Genomic DNA, 16,963 nt, shown 5'->3' on the forward strand with positions numbered 1-16,963 from the left:
TTCCCACACACTACATCTGTTAACCCTGTGTGTAACTCTGAGTGTGAGAGAAAGCTGTTCTGTGTCTCTGAACTGTCTGCAGAGAGCAGAGGAAATGTAACTTGTTATAAACATTTGTTTTGTATGTGAAACCGAACACCACAGCTTTTCATAATTTGTTTTTGCTTTCAGAGAAAAATACTCTGTAGTCTGATATGCAGAAAACAACACTGGCTGTGCATTGAAGCAGATGCCCCTTTTGAGAATGATTTGTTCCAATAAAACTAAATCCTAAACACAATGAATTAAAGCTTTTGCCTCTGATATTTAACATGACATGTAGGAAAATGTTTACACAGCTACTTAAACATTATTTGTATGCTGTCATTTTAGAACACTTGGGTATTGATAGTGTTCCTTTAAAGAGAATCTGTAACGTCAAAACGTCCCCTGGGGGGTACTCACCTCGGGTGGGGGAAGCCTCCGGATCCTAATGAGGCTTCCCACGCCATCCTCCGTCCCTCAGGGGTCTCGCTGCAGTCCTCCGTACAGCGGTGACGTCAATATTTACCTTCCCGGCTCCTGCGCATGCGCTCTGATGGCTGTCGGCTCCGAAGTAGGCGGAAATACCCAATCGCCGTCGGGTCTGCTCTACTGCGCAGGCGCAAGTTTCCGGCGCCTGCGCAGTAGAGCGGACCCGACTGAGATCGGGTATTTCCGTCTACTTTGGAGCCGAAAGCAGCCACAGCGCCCCCGCTGGAGCCTGGAAAGGTAAATATTGAATCAATAGTCGGGTCTGTCGCCGGCTGTTCGGAGGGCTGCAGCGAGACCCCCGTGGGACAGAGGACGGCGGGGGAAGCCTCATTAGGATACCGAGGCTTCCCCCACCCGAGGTGAGTACCCCCCAGGGGATATTTTTGATGTTACAGTGTCTCTTTAAGATGCTTACAGGGAATGACAGGCTATCGTTCATGGTAATTCTATTAAAGATATGTAAACTATAATTAAAAAGTTTGTGGAAAAAATGATTAATGAATTTCTAATTTGGAGGCAGAAGTCCCATAACCATCACATCTGTAAGTCTTGTTATCTAAAAGATTTGTAATGAAATTTAAAGGACAACTGAAGTGAGAAGTATATGGAGGCTGCCATATTTATTTCCTTTTAAACAATACCAGTTGCCTGGCAGTCCTGATAATCTATTTGGCTGCAGTAGTGCCAGAATCCCACCAGAAAAGTATCAGAGGCAGAGAATCAGCAAGGGCTGCCAGGCAACTGGTACTGTTTAAAAGAAAATAAATATAGCAGCCTCCATATCCCTCTCACTTCGGGTGTTCTTTAAAGCAGAGTTCCCCAACCCTGTCCTCAAGGCCCACCAACAGTACATGTTTTGCAGAAAACCACAAACATGCACAGGTGAGGTAATTAGTGGCTCAGCAGTGCTGATTAACCACCTCTGTGGATTTCCACAAAACATGCACTGTTGGTGGGCCTTGAGGACGGGGTTGAACACTGCTTCAACCACTTAAGTACCAGCGGTCTCTGCCCCCTTAAGGACCAGAGGCCGCTGGTACAGAAACAGCAGAATCCCGACAGAATCCCAACGAATCGCCGCACATACCCGTCGCAACCGCCGTTACCGTCGAACCTAGGCCACCCTATCTTTCAATGTAAGCCAATGGGGGGAGCGGCTTACATTGAAAGACAGGGCCAGGAGCCAATGAAATCTGCCCTGACCTGACCCTCTCACAGGGTTCTGCCATCATAAAGACAGGCAGAGTCAGTGAGCTGCGGCGACAGACGGCGGGGATTAAGCAGCTAGGTCGGCGAGAGCGACGGAAACAGCGGAGACGCGCAGCGGCGGCTAATTGAAATCTACGCCCTGCCAGCCAGGTGACCACCAAAACAGGGCATAGATTTCAATTAGCTTGGTCCTTAAGTAGTTAAAGTGTACCTGAAGTGAAATTAAAAAAAAAAAAAGATACTTACCTCCATAATAGTTTGGCTTACCTGATCATCTTACACCCCGCCATTCCAGCGCTGGGTTACATCAAACAGGTTCAACAAGACCTTGGAGGTTTTACTTCATTCTACTGGGCATGTGCAGGCCTTCCTCACAAAGTTTGTACTCGGACGGCAGTGTGGCCACAAGCCAGAAGAGGGTCCTAGGCAGCCGGGGTAGGCTCGGCGAGGATCTAGGAAGCCTTGCGACCATCCAGACTATTTAGTTCAGTAGTTATCTTTTAATAATAATAATTCGAACATTTGTATAGCACTTTTCTCCTGTTGGATTCAAAGCGCTCAAGAGTTGCAGCCACTGGGACGCGCTCAAGAGGCCACCCTGCAGTGTTAGGGAGTCTTGCCTTGGACTCCTGAATAGGTACTGACTCTAGCCAGTATTCGTAACCCTAGTTTCCCATGCCAACCAGAATCAGAATCTTTTATTTCACCAAGCATGACTGGGTCATGCCCGGAATTGGTTTTGGCATGTACAGGGCTAGGTGTGGAACAGGACATACAATATAATAAGAATACAAATACAGCAGTTTAACCATAAATATTTACACAGAGTTTGAGCTCAAGTATGGAGAATGTGCAGCAGTGCAATCATGTGCAACCAAATGTTACTTGAAGGGGCGGATAAGAGAGTTCATAGAGTTCAAAGAGTTGACAGCTGAGGGAAAAAAGCTGTTCCTATGCCTTTCAGTCCTGGTGTAGATAGACCTGAATCTCCGGCCCAAGGGGAGCCGCTTGAAGAAGTGGAAGCCTGGGTGAGACGGGTCATTGACGATCCTCAGAGCTCAGGAGCGCAGTCTGGAGTTGTAGAGTTGATCCAGTCAGGGGAGGCATTTCCCAATGGTTTTCTCAGCTGATCTTATGACCCTCTGTAGTTTGTGTCTGTCGCTGGCGGAGGAGCCAGCATACCAGACCAGGATGGAGGAGCAGAGGACATATTCAATTGTGGCGGTGTAGAAGCTCGTCAGAAGCTCCCGGGCCATTCCAAAGTTGGGTCCTTGGAGATTGTAGTGCCTAGAAGGCATACACAGGGAACCCTATCCACTTCTGTACCATCAATGCAGATTGGAGGTGGAGTGACAGCATGTTTTCTAAAGTCAACAATCATCTCTACTGTTTTTGCGGTGTTGAGGACTAGGCCGTTCTCCCTGCACCAGAGACAGATTCTGTCAACCTGGTTGCGCTATTCCTGCTGGTCATTCCCGGAGATGAGGCCAACTATGGTTGTGACATCAGCAAACTTGATGACTTTGACAGAGTTCACCGTGGACCTGCAATTGTTGGAATAACGGAAAATTGAATACTTACCTGCCGGTAATTTTCCTTTCCAGATGTATCCATGGCAGCACGATCATGGCAGCATGATCGGGTTAGCCCCGCCCCCTCTAACCCCCATAGGACCTTTTAACTATAAATGGCTCCCTATGACTCCCTCCCCTAGTCTTTTAGTCTCGGCATTACCGAATCTAGGGTGAGAGCCTCGTGCTGCCATGGATACATCTGGAAAGGAAAATTACCGGCAGGTAAGTATTCAATTTTCCGTTTTCCATATGTCTCCATGGCAGCACGATCGGGAGTTAACTAGCAAAAAGAAATACACAGGGAGGGATGAGGTGTAATGCTGAAAATTTATTTCTTCACACCAAACATGTTAGCACTCAAAACATTTTCTCCAAATTGTCTAGTGGAATTAACAGAAGGATCCACTCTGTAGTGTCTCATAAAGGTATTGACAGACGACCAACTAGCCGCCTGGCATACCTTTTCAGCTGAGACCTTTGTAAATGCAGCCCAAGAAGCTGCAACACCCCTGGTGGAGTGCGCAGTTATCTGCTGCGGAGGGGACAAGTCATTATTTTTATATGCGTTTTGAATCATGGTCACAATCCAGTGGGCAATTGTCCTTGGAGATGCCGGTTGTCCCTTTCTATAGCCTGTAGGGATTATGAATAACCTGTCTGTTTGTCTTAAGTCTTTGGTCTTTTGCACATAGTTTTTAAGTGTTTGTCCTACATCTAATGGATGAGGATCTAGGTTTTGTTCTCCAAGTAAAGTTGGCAGAGTCCATTCCTGGTTAAAGTGAAACAGGGTTGACACTTTGGGAATGAAATGTTGTATTGGTCTTAATATGACCCTATCTGGGAAGAATGTGAGAGATGGTTCCTGCCAACCCAGAGCTTGAATCTCAGAGATCCTCCTGGCGGAAGACATAGCCACCAGAAAGACTGCTTTATGGGTCAATTGTAAAAGTGTACAGTTCTCGGTTGGGAAATATGGAGTTTTTGACAAACTGTCCAGTACCAAGGGTAGATCCCATTTAGGGAAAACTGTTTTACGGGGGTGTGGGGGGGGGGTTCCTTCATTACTCCTTTGAGAAACTGTGATACTAATGGATGGAAGGCCCACTTCTGATCTGTTAGGGCTGAGAGTGCTGAGACTTGTACTTTGAGGGAGTGGAAACCTAAGCCCTTTTCCATTCCAGACTGTAAAAACTGCAAAATCTCTGTAACTTTTGGTTTTAGAGGATCACAGTTAAAGCTATTAGCAAATTCCACGAACCTCAGCCAAATTCTCTGATAGGTGTTGTTTGTGGTTGGCTTCCTAGCCTTTAGCATGGTCTCTATAACTGCAGTGGAGCAACCTAAGATCTCCAACTTCCTCCTCTCAATCTCCATGCTGCTAGATTTAGGCTGTTCGGGTTGGGATGGGATATTGGTCCTTGCATTATCACGTCTGGAACTTTCGGGAGCATTATCGGCTGCTGTGTCTTCATTTGCCATAATAGTGGGAACCATGGCCTCCTTGGCCAATATGGTATAATTGCAATTAACGTCACGTACTCTCGGCTTAGCCTGAGTAATAACTTGTGTATCAGTGGAATCGGGGGGAAGACATATGCCAAGTCGAAATCCCATGCTGTTGTTAGTGCATCTGTCGCTATAGCTCTCGGTGTGTACCTCCTGGATATGAAATTCTTGCATCGAGTGTTGGATGAGGTTGCCATAAGATCCAGCTGGGGAGATCCCAATTGTTTGCACAGTTCCTGGAATATTTCCATCTGTAGGCACCACTCGTTGTTGTCCAAGTCTTGTCTGCTTAGGAAGTCTGCCTTCTGATTCTCCACTCCCGGCAGATAGGTTGCTGTTAGACTGCTGAACTTCTGCTCTGCAAGTTGAAAGATAGGTGATACTTCTTGCAGTAGTCTCCAGGACCTTGTTCCCCCTTGGTGTGTTATATATGCCACTGCTGTACAGTTGTCCATTCTCAACATGACATGTTTTCCCTCTAGTTGATTCTGGAACGTTTTCAGTGCTAGGTAGGCTGCTCTTATTTCTAATATGTTGGCAGGGGTATGTTTCTGTGGTGTTTTCCATTTGTCTTGTATGGACTGGGTCTGAAGAACTGCTCCCCAACCCCTCTGACTGGCGTCTGTAGTAAGTATGGTCTGCGATAGGGTCTCTAGGGGTAACGGTTTGTTTAGATTTTTTAATCTTGTCCACCAGAGCAGACTGCGTTTCATAGCTGGCGTTACTATTATTTGCTGATGCATTGTTTTGTTCTTCCACTGGGATAGGAAGCCCTTCTGCCACTGTCGGGAGTGCCATTGTGACCATTTCACCATTGTTATTGTGGAATTCAAGGTCCCCAGGAAACTGAGGCATTGTCTTGCTGTTATTGTGGTGGCCCCTAACATGTTCCGTGCTAACTTCTGTATTTTGGACTGTTTGTTCAGTGGCAGGCCTATTTCGTTGAGTTGTGTTCGAAATTGTGCACCTAGGAACGTGCTTTCCCTGGATGGAACTAGCTGACTTTTGGCTATGTTGACTTTCCAGCCGAATCTTTCCAGTTCTGTCAGTAGGATCCGTCTGTGTGCCAGTATGGTATTTTGGTCGTGATGAAGTAATAATAGATCGTCCAGGTAGTGGTACAGTCTGAGTCCATTGACTCTCAAATACTGTACCAAGGCCACAAGTACCTTTGTAAACGTGCGTGGGGCTGTGCAGATGCCGAAAGGTAGACATCTGAATTGCAGGTGAAGATCCCCTATCGCAAACCTCAGGTATTTTCGGAATTTTTTGTGTATTAATATATGTAGATAGGCGTCTTGAAGATCTACTGACATTGCCCAGTCTTGCATCATTACCACTTTGGTGATGGTTTGTAGTGTCTCCATCTTGAAGTGTTCTAGTTGTATGTACTTGTTGAGATACCTGAGGTCCATTACTGGTCGGAGGTCCCCGGTTTTTTTCCTGACCAAGAATAGTGGGGAGTAAACTCCCTTTCCTCTTTCTTTCTGTGGGACTTCTTGAACCGCATCTTTTTGAATGAGATCTTGTACATAGTCTATCAGGACTTTTTGGGTGGCCTCCGACCTTGGTATTCTTGTAATTTTGAACATATCTGGAGGATCTGTTATAAATGTCCATTGATGTCCTGTCGTCACCGTTTGTGTTACCCAGTGGTCTTGTATCTCTTTCGCCCAGACGTCTTTGAAGGACTTCAGTCTGCCTCCCACTGGTAACTTCTGGGCAGAGTATATTTCAAAAACTCTTCTGTATATTTGTAGGCGGTGTGGTCTTCTTTTGTTTGTTTAAACGTTGTAGGTTTGACTGTGAGCTCTGCCATGATCTTCTGTATTCTCTACCTGGTCTGTAGTTTGCGTTATTTCTATAGCGGTTTTGTTGTTCTCTGGGAGAAGTTGGGCCTCCTTGTCTTGCGGTCCTGCGGTATCACCCCTGAGCTACCGCCTGTAACACGCCGAATGGCCGTATCCAATTCTTCTCCAAACAGGTTTTTTCCGTCATATGGTATTTGACACCATTGCTGTTTTGATGCTGCATTAGCTGACCAATTCTTTAACCATAATGCCCTTTTGGTAACTACGGAATGCAGCATCGAGCGAGCAGAACACCGCAGTACGTCCACGGCTGCCTCTCCTACGAAATCCGCCGTCAGCTTCAGATCGTCTAGAGCAGCTATTATAGCGTCTCTATCGGTGTCGGACCTCAAGGCCTCCTCAATATTATAAATCCATGACCTTAAGGTTTCGGATATAGAAGTAAGTGCTATGGCTGGTTTGCATGCTGCACCTGATGAAATGTATACTTTCCTTAGTTCTGCATCCATCTTTTTCTCAAGTGGATCTTTGAAACCTCCTGAGTCGTCTTTGGGTAGTGTCATATGCTTTGCTAACCCCACTACCGCAGCATCCACTTTAGGTGTTTCTTCCAACGTAGCCAACTTTCCTTCTTCCATTGGGTAAAGTTTGTTAAAACGGTTAGTGACGGTTATCTTTATATCCACTTTTTTCCATTCCTCTGTGATTACATCATGAATTGTATTAATGAGTGGAAAAGGTTTAGTAGATTTTTTTAAATGTGGAAAATACTGTTTCTGACTAGTACTAGGCTCTTGCGTCTGATCTTCCGGCCACTCCATAGCCTCTCTGATTGATTTGATAAAAGGTTGTACTAGATTGAAGTCAAATCCCACTTCTGATGATTCCATTTCTGTATCAGAGGTTTGGGATGGATCCGGTTGTTCCGTTGTGTGGGCTGGGAAATAATTAGGCAGATGAGATATATATTCGTGCATTTTTTCCTGTACAGCTTCCTTAATTATTGTTGTAATATCCTTGGGTTGCTCTGGTTCTTTTGCCATGGTAGTGAAGCATTCCTGGCATACCAGTTTCCCTGGCATCACCTCCTGACCACAGGCCCAGCATCTTTTCCTTGATGAATGCCTGTGATGTGATCTGTTTCTATAAGGAGATCTAGTACGGTCACGTCTTCTCGACCTTGACCTAGATCGTCTCTTGGATCGGGATCTGTGCCTTGAAGGTGATCTCCTTCTGTATGGTTCATCATGGTGGTCAGACCTTCTTGCAGATTTTGATCTCTCCCTCTCCTGCTGCTTCTGTCTGTAAGACAACAGCCAGAAGGTTCAGTTAGTATGGCACTCTTTTGCTGAAAAATAAATTATCTTACCTTGCAGCAATTCCCTCCTACCTAGAATCCTGTTTTCTATGCTCCTCAACAGGAGTCTGGTCTGTGTCCGGCGCTCCCTGCTCCATGCCGTCTGCACCTGCTAAAAATACCGCCCATTTAGTCTGGTATGAACTTGGTGTAAATTTCTTTCCAAACTTTCAGCCTCAACTTGTATTGCTAACTTACTGTCGTCATCCATGCTTCAGCCTTCCGTCTCGCAAAGCCTCCGGCGTGAAGTGGCAGCGCTTTCTACTTCTACTTCCTTTTATAGTACCTCCCCCCTGCTACTGCATTGTATAGGCTGGTGCGACCAGGTGACCAGCTAGGGAGGAGGAGACGGAAAGGTGCCGAGGCGGAAGAGCGACGTACGCCGGAACGCACGCCGGAACGCACGCCGACCCGACCCCGGAGAATGACTCTGCGCATGCGTGAGGACCCTTCTCCTTCCAGAATCCGTATAAGTGGAGGCGTTTTTTGTGAGGCATAGCGGCGGCAGGCATTATCAGACAGACACAGAGAGGACTTACCGAGCGCCGTCTTCAGCAGCATTTAGCCACACAGGACATCCAGCCACTGCCATAATACAAGGTATATATAACGGCATGTTCAATATGAGCTTTACTCAATTTTGTTGGCTTCCTACTGCGACCAGCAACAGTGTGTCAGTTCCCATCATTTAGATTGTACCGACCTTCGTATAGGAGAGGCTTAACCTACACGGAAAGGATTCTAGATAGAAGGGTCAGCATACACCAGGTCCATATGGTAGGTAATGGCGAGGACAAAAAAAAGACTAGGGGAGGGAGTCATAGGGAGCCATTTATAGTTAAAAGGTCCTGTGGGGGTTAGAGGGGGCGGGGCTAACCCGATCGTGCTGCCATGGAGACATATGGAAATAGGGAGAATAGGAATGGGGACAGAACACACCCTTGAGGGGCCCCCGTGTTGGTAGTCCTTGGTTGTGAGATAATAGTATCCAGCTTGACAGCCTGTGATCTGTTGATAAGGAAGTCTGTGATCCACTGGCGTAGGGTGGGGTGGACCCCGAGGGCAGCAAGGTTCTCTTGTAGTATTTGGGGGCTGATGGTATTAAACGCCAAGCTGAAGTCGAGTAGGAGGATCCTGGCGTAGGAGTCTGGTCTGTCTAGATTGACGAGCTCAAGGCAAATGTTTATGGCGTCATCAGTGGACCTGTTCGCTCTGTACGCAAACTGGAACGGGTCCAGCAGGGCCTCAGTAGAAAGTTTTACTAGGGGTAAAACCATGCTTTCAAGGTACAATATCCAGCCTTACAGGTTACAGTGACCAAACCCTGTGAAGTAAAGCAAACGTAAAACTTTACAGGTTTTTCTTTTGCACACAGAGTGAGAATAAAGCCTTGTATACGCGTATGAGGCCATTCGCTCGGCAGGGATCGGGAATCAATCCCTAGAGCAACAATGCAGAGCTGAGGCTGTTCGGATGTGTCGCTTAACTTGATGGCGCGGCACAAGATAGATTGGCACAGCACAGGTGGAGTGAGTGAGAGAACAATGCCCTCGGTTGAGTTGATCCACCAGGTAGTTTGCTGGCCGAGACATCAAGTGGGGTTCCAGCCACTATTCACATACTAATTTCACATCAGAAGCCGCTCTGACTGGCCACCTTGACCAAGAACTATCGAGTGTGTGTACAAAGCAAATGATGTCAGCCCCTTCCTGCTTCCATTGTGAGACCTACGTGCGCACACATATTCTACCCACAGGATATTGATACCCGGTCACCACAGGAGTACAGAGATTTCTTTATTTTAGTATTTATAGAGCGCCAACATCTTATGCAGCGCTGTACAAAGTATATTGTCTTTGTCACTAACTGTCCCTCTAATCCCTACCGTAGTTGAATGTCTCGTTTAGTGTATGTATCTTAGTCTAGGCCAATTTTAGGGGGAAGTCAATTAACCTATCTGCATGTTTTTGGGATGTGGGAGGAAGCCTGAGTGCCCGGGGGAAACCCACGCAGACACAGGAGAACATACAAACTCCTTGCAGATGTTGACCTGGCTGGGATTCAAACAGGGGGACCCAGCGCTGCAAGGTGAGAGCGCTAACCACTACACCACCGTGCTGCCCAATATAAGATATAAGGAATCACTCAAATAAATTTGCTAAACAAAACGCACACAAAATGATATTAGGCTAAAAGAGAATCCTGTCAGATAAAGAGGAACAGTTATGGAAATAACATATTGAATAAAATTGCTAATTATTTAAAATATTTATTTATAGATTATTTAGTCAGTGTTTGTAAAATCTTTCCTCTCCCTGGTTTATATTCTGAAATGTATCACTGGTGGTGACATATTTAGTTCTGCCAGGTGATCTGTATGGAACATTTGTTACTGAGAGTTCTATGCACAGAGGGAGTTACTGCTTGCTTGGCAGTTGGAAACAGCCATTATTTCCCACAATGCAATGAGGTTCAAAGACAGAAAACTGTCAGGACCATGGTCATGACATCACACTGTGGGAGGGGTTTCACCACAATATCAGCCATACATACCTTCCTGAGAAAAGGTAAAGATTTTTCATAGGAAAGGGGGTATCAACTACTGATTGGAATGAAGTTCATTCCTTGGTTAAAGTTCCTATATAAAGTCAATCAAAATCATACAAGCACAAAAGTTTGTCATCTCGATTAACAGTTTTGAACCACTGTACAACTGTGATTTGAACTTATCCATACATACAGTAGCCTGAAGGTCACTCAAGCTGTGTCCTTGATAAGAGATATGTGCTGCTATTGGAAGATCATTTTAATTAAGTTAATAACGAACCGACAGGACGGATGCCTGAGCAATATCATCGGCCACCGTACACACATAACGATGTGTGTACATAGCATTAGGAGCAGAGTGTCCACATCAGTGCCGGTATCTTGTCAGGCTCACCTGCTTTACAGCTGCTCACTCATACAGATGCACGGTATTGCTCCATGGTCCCGTACTCGTGGATTCAGGGATCCAGCTGGTTCCCCCTCCTCCCAGTCTACATGTTTCGTCCAGTTACCAGGGATTTGTCAAGGCAACAAACTTAATACGTTTATTTTTGATGTAGGTGTGCTTTAGGAATAATTGTACTTACAAATGTAAGTCTAGTTATCCCTCTGCCCCCAGAGTGCAACTTCTTTGAAAACAAGAAAGAAAAATTAAGCTAATCCCAGAAGAAAGCAATTAAAAACATAATGATCACACACAGGGACTGCATATAAAAGAGCATAATTGAAGACAGTAATAAAAAAATGTAGCCCCCAGGTAAACTCTGCTAAATAATAAACTGACTCTGTGCAGTAAAAAAACCCACCAGCAGCAGATATACGTGTGGCCACACCACATGGGTAATGGAGCACAATTACTGGCTGTAATTACTTATCACAATTAGAGCTGGTCCACACTAGGTCCGGAAACGTATCCGTGGCTGCGTTTTTCAAACCTGATGAAAAACAGAGTCCCGGATACTAATGTTTAAAATAGCAGCCAGCCTCACCTGAGTAAAAAACGGATCCGTCTGCGTTTGCGGGGATCCGTTTTCAAAACCTGAACGGAAGGTCCGGATCTGCTGCATTTTCACGCAACGGATCAGGACCACGGATACACGCAGGGGTAGTGAAAGCAATGAGAAAACGCATCTCCAGCTTCACAGGCAAAAAACGGATGTGAAAACGGATAGCCTGAGCTTTCTGATTGGCCCAAAAAAATCCTCCCACTCCTTCCTAATGATAGAGACGTTTTCTGTCAGGGAAAAACTGAACGGAAACTGATGCAAAACTGATGCACTTTCATCAGTTTGCAGTACGTGGGTACTTCCCCTAATCTTCCCCGGATCTGGACTGCAGTGTCCGTCCTGCAACTGTGTCTAGTGTGGACCCAGCCTTACTGGCTATACTTACTTATCAGTGAGGGTTATGCTATAGTCAGAAACGGACAGAAACTGTCAATTGCATACCTGATGTTTAACTCTTTCCAGTAGAGAAAGGAAAAAAGGAACACAACCTGATTATTTGTGTGCTTGGCACTGTACATACACATGTATTCCTCCCGGAATTGTTTGGGATCATCAGGCAAAAAAGTGTATGTGTTTGGCTATTTTTAGATGCAGTTTTTTTCCAGTAAGACCTGGTAAAAGGCAGAAGAGTGAGCAATGTGCACAGTGCAGTAATGCATAACAGCAGGGCCGGGCCAAGGCAGAGGCTGGAGAGGCTCCAGCCTCAGGGCGCAGTGTAGGAGGGGGCGCACAATTCATTCAGTTGTCATTCCCAATTGTGTTTGAAGCAGAAAGAAATAGGAAAAGGGGATACATGGCAGTGACTGCAAGTCAGATAACTAGAGATTAAGGTGTTGGGGAGGTTGGGGGCCCTGGGGCGCCTCTTAGTCTAGTAGCAATCAGTGTGTGACGGCTGGGGGGGAGGGATGGAGGGGCGCACTTTGGTGTCTCAGCCTTGGGTGCCGAAGGACCTTGTCCCAGCTCTGCATAACAGGCAGTCAGCTAACAGATTAATGTAGTCAGATCATTGTAGGAATGATTCAGGAGGACTGGTTGCTGATGGTTCCTATGCTTAGAACGGCTTTATCACATACTGTATTGTACAGCTGCAATAAGGACGTTTTTCTAACATCCATAAAGCGCCATCTAGTGACCACCTGCTGAAATGTAACGCAATACACATCAACTATTGACCAAACAATGATCTCCACTTCCTGGCCATCAGCCTTTTCAAATAAGGAGAACATCCATTATCAGTACACCTGAACTGAGAGGCATATGGAGGCTGCCAAATGTATTTCCTTTTAAAATACCAGTTGACTGGCAGTCCTGCTGATCTCTCATGCACCAGTAGATTTTTTATAGTAACATCTGAAAAAAAATCTGACCAATGTATCACAAGTGTTTAATTTCTCCCTACTATATAAAATATTGCAGGTGCAACGCGTACATAGATACGTGTTGCCATACGCGATAGCGTCCTGCCCCAGCGGGAACGCGTGCAAAGGTACGCATGGCGGCCCACCGACTCCCAGTCAGCAAAAGCAAAACTAACTGGTGGCGTGGGACTGGAGCAGCAGTGAGTGACTACGAGGGTACAGGATGGCTGCAGGGCGATGGTAGAAGCCCCAGGTAAGTGAAACTCATTTTTTTATGAGTTTAGGTTCCCTTTAACCTCTTTGGCGTTCTGATTCTTTCCGGATTTTAGGGTCTAAAATCGGTGCAATTTTTTTGCACCCTTCAGACCCTAAAACTTGGAAAAAAATCCTGCTGCCACGGAGATCTGCAGCAGCCCAGCAATCACTCACCTCCCTGGCTCCAGCGCTGCAGGTAAGCCTCCATCCTCCTGGTGGCGCTGACAGCCGGCGATCTCACCAGCAGGAAGCAGAGCTACGGAGGAGAGGCCAACGTCGGGATCCCCGGGAGGTATGTAGAAACGCTCCCGCTGTGCGCATTGCTCTGCATACAGCCTCCGGCGGCCACCCCGAGCAGAGGTCAGGATTACCGCTCTTAGCTGCGTTTTTCCGCCCCGACCCTAGCTCGGGATAACCGCCAAGGAGGTTAAAATGTCCCACAAATGGCACAATCTTGATTGTACAATCTTACCGTCTCTAGGTAATATGAGGAACTACCTATACTTTCCATTCAAAGTATATTCACTCATTTTACCATTCTACCAGGGATGGCTCTAGACACCCCCCCCCCCCAGAAACGCTATATAGATAGATAATATATCCCCAATTCCCCATCATATATACCTCATATCACATATACCTCCATATAAACCCCATCACTGGCGAGAGATCACCATGACCAGTCAGAGGGGGAGCTTTGGCACAAGATTAATCAGGTTGGGGTGCTGGCACCAGGCCGGCTAATCACAGCCACCTGCTGCTGCTTTTGTTAAGTGGTGCCGATAGTCTCATGGGCGGGACCACAGAACCATCACTGGGCCAATCAAGGCACTCGATCGGTAGCAGTGACCAGATGTCACTGCTACTGGTGCCACCAGTTGAGGACAGGTATTCCGGGATGCATGTATGAGGAGGGTAGTGGGTGTTTCAGGAAGGCGGGCTGGAGAGCGGAGAAGAGGCGGGTGCCAGGTGGCCAAACTGTCCAAATGTCCCCCCCTACATTTTTTTCCTGCATCATGCAATTCAGATTGCTTCATTTGTTAGGCCAAATTCTGCTTTCTACTACATAGATTTGGTAAGATTGTACAATCAAGATTGCATTATTAGTGGCCACGTTAAAGCCCTGTACACAGTGGGGAAATTTCTCTTGTCTAGCAGAGATTGGTGCACAAAACATTGGGTGACTTTGGTGTGCCAAGTGCCAACACAGTACAGATGCATAACTAGTTTCCAGGCTAGCGATGCATCTCTTGCTAGAGAATGTGGAGGGGGGGTGGGGGGTAGGGGTGTGTGTGTGAACGTTGTAATTGGGCAGTTCTAGGGAATCAGGGATTGTTAAAATTCCAAGCGCTGCAGTGTGAATGATCCCCTAGCTTTACATTGTACACGCTTTGCTGATGGTACAGTGTGTAAAAGTTAAGGGGTACCTGCAGTGACAAATGACAGGGTGCAATAAACATTCTGAGATATTTAATCCTTGCAATGTGTACAACTCATATGGAAGAAATGCTTATTTTTTTTTTGTTTTTCTTTTCCTGAGAAAAAATATGGAATTTAATTTTCACCGTCAAATAATGTTTTGAAAGGACTTTCTTCCCAATTAAAAAAAAAAGATTAGTAGGACTTGTTGTATAAAAATAGAGTTAATCTAGGAAGGAAGGGACATCGGATGTAACAAATTGGCGTGATAGATTTAATGCACTGCATTGTGTGATGACAAGTTGCTAGTGACTCAGAACAATGCGACCATCTGCTTTCTCTGCAGGCAGATGGGCTGAGCAGAGAATCTAGGCAGCCTATTGCTTTAGCAGGAGCTCACAGACACTGACTGCCACAGTGCAGATGTCCAGGGATCCCCCTCTCTGACCCATGACAGCCCGGTCACACAGGCACATTAAAAGGTGTGACACCTATGGAAGCTGCCATATTTATTTCCTTTTAAACAATACCAGTTGCCTGGCAGTCCTGCTGATCATTCTGGTCGGTTGGGTCAAATCACACACCTGAAACAAGCATGCAGTTTATCTTGTCAGATTTGTCATAGACACCTGATCTGCTGCATACTTGTTCAGGGTCTATGGCTTAACACCAGTTCAGGACCAAGGCATTTTTCACATATCAGCACTGCTCCCATTCATTCACCAATAACTTTATTACTACTAATCACACCTAAATGATCTAGATATTGTTTTTTTTCAGGACAAATTAGGCTTTTAGTGTGTGATAATTTTGTTTAGTAGTTACCTTATTTTCAATGCATTTTAAAGGGAAAAGGAGGGAAAAAAATTGAAAAAACACACTATTTCTACATTTACATCCATTATAGCTTTACAATAAACAGTGCTAACTATAAGTTGAACTCACAAATTTTATTTGCTTATCTATCTTGGTTATAACAATGTTTCAATTATGTTCCCAGCACAATGTATGGTGACAATATTGTGTTTGGAAATAAAGGTGTATTTTTTCTGTTTTGTGTTTTTTGCTTTCACATTGTACACTGTTGATGATTCCAATTCCTTATTTGCAAAAATAATAGTAATATACCCTTATGGCATACATATTTAAAAAGCCAAGTTCCTAAGGTAATGTATGTTTCTTCTTTCATATTCTGTCACTTTGTTTTAATTTTAAAAGTCTTTTATTTTGGTACAGAATATGCGAAAATGTAATTGCCTTTGATTCAGTTTGTGACTAAAAAGAATACACAGGACATGGGCCTCAACCCTAAAACTTTCTAAACTCTATTCTACTACTTATCAGGGTTAAAATGTTACCACATATGTCTCTTGTAGTTTTGCTAAAATTTTTCCAAGGTTGATCAGAATTTTGAAAATGACTTTTTATGTTGGATTGAGTTTGTCCCTACCTATTTTTTATGTGACGTGCGCTCAAGATTTAAGACCCACTAAAATGTCTTCTACAACTCGTCACGATTAAAATGATACCACATGTGCCTCATTTAGTAACAAACTGGTGGTGTACTCTCCAAAAATACAAGGTCAGTATATATACGTCCTATTGTCATTAACTGGTTAAAGTATTAGAGGCAGAGGATCAGCAGGACAGCCAGGCAATGTGCATTATTCAAAAGGAAATAAACAGGTCGGCCTCTATGTCTCTCACTTTGGGTTCCCTTTAATGATGGGGGGAGGGGGTGACAGGGTTAAATACCTACCTACTCTGCCGTCATCCCTCCAAAAAGGTGATCACTTCCTTCGCCCCCTTGATTTTGTGGTATTTTTTTTTTCAAAATCTGCGATTGCCGACACCCGAATTACACTGCTGGGTGGCCATAATAACATTGTCTCTGGCAGCGCACAGGTCAGGTGCGGCGCTGGGAAGAGCGACCTGCTTCGCTGGCCACCCCCATCTGCGTTGCAGCGGCCCACCCCCAGCTCAGCAGCCGCTGCCTTATTGGCCACTTCTGAGTTGGAGGCGGACTGTGGCAGCAGTTTCCTGAAGAGCTTTGGTAGACTTTGGAAAGATGGCCACAACTGCGTCCCTGAGAAAGGGGGGGGGACGTCACCTGTGACCCGATGACTTTGGATCAGGTAAGTATTTACGCCTGAGACCCGCCTGATCTGTCATCATTATACAGGACAGGCTCTATAATGTTTTGTTTTCTACTAGAGGTACTTTTTAAGGGAAACTTGGTTCGTCATCACAATATCCATTTGCCCTGTGTGTTTCTAGAGGGGCAAAGGCAGCAACTGGTGCCAGACAAAATCGGCAGATAAAAATGTCAAGATTAAGTGAAATCTATTACTATATTAATGCTACTGGATTTTATGCCATTAGCGTTAGAGCTGAAATAGATAATTTA

Source organism: Hyperolius riggenbachi, chromosome 3 (assembly GCF_040937935.1).
Source record: "Hyperolius riggenbachi isolate aHypRig1 chromosome 3, aHypRig1.pri, whole genome shotgun sequence".
Classification (NCBI taxonomy): Eukaryota; Metazoa; Chordata; class Amphibia; order Anura; family Hyperoliidae; genus Hyperolius; species Hyperolius riggenbachi.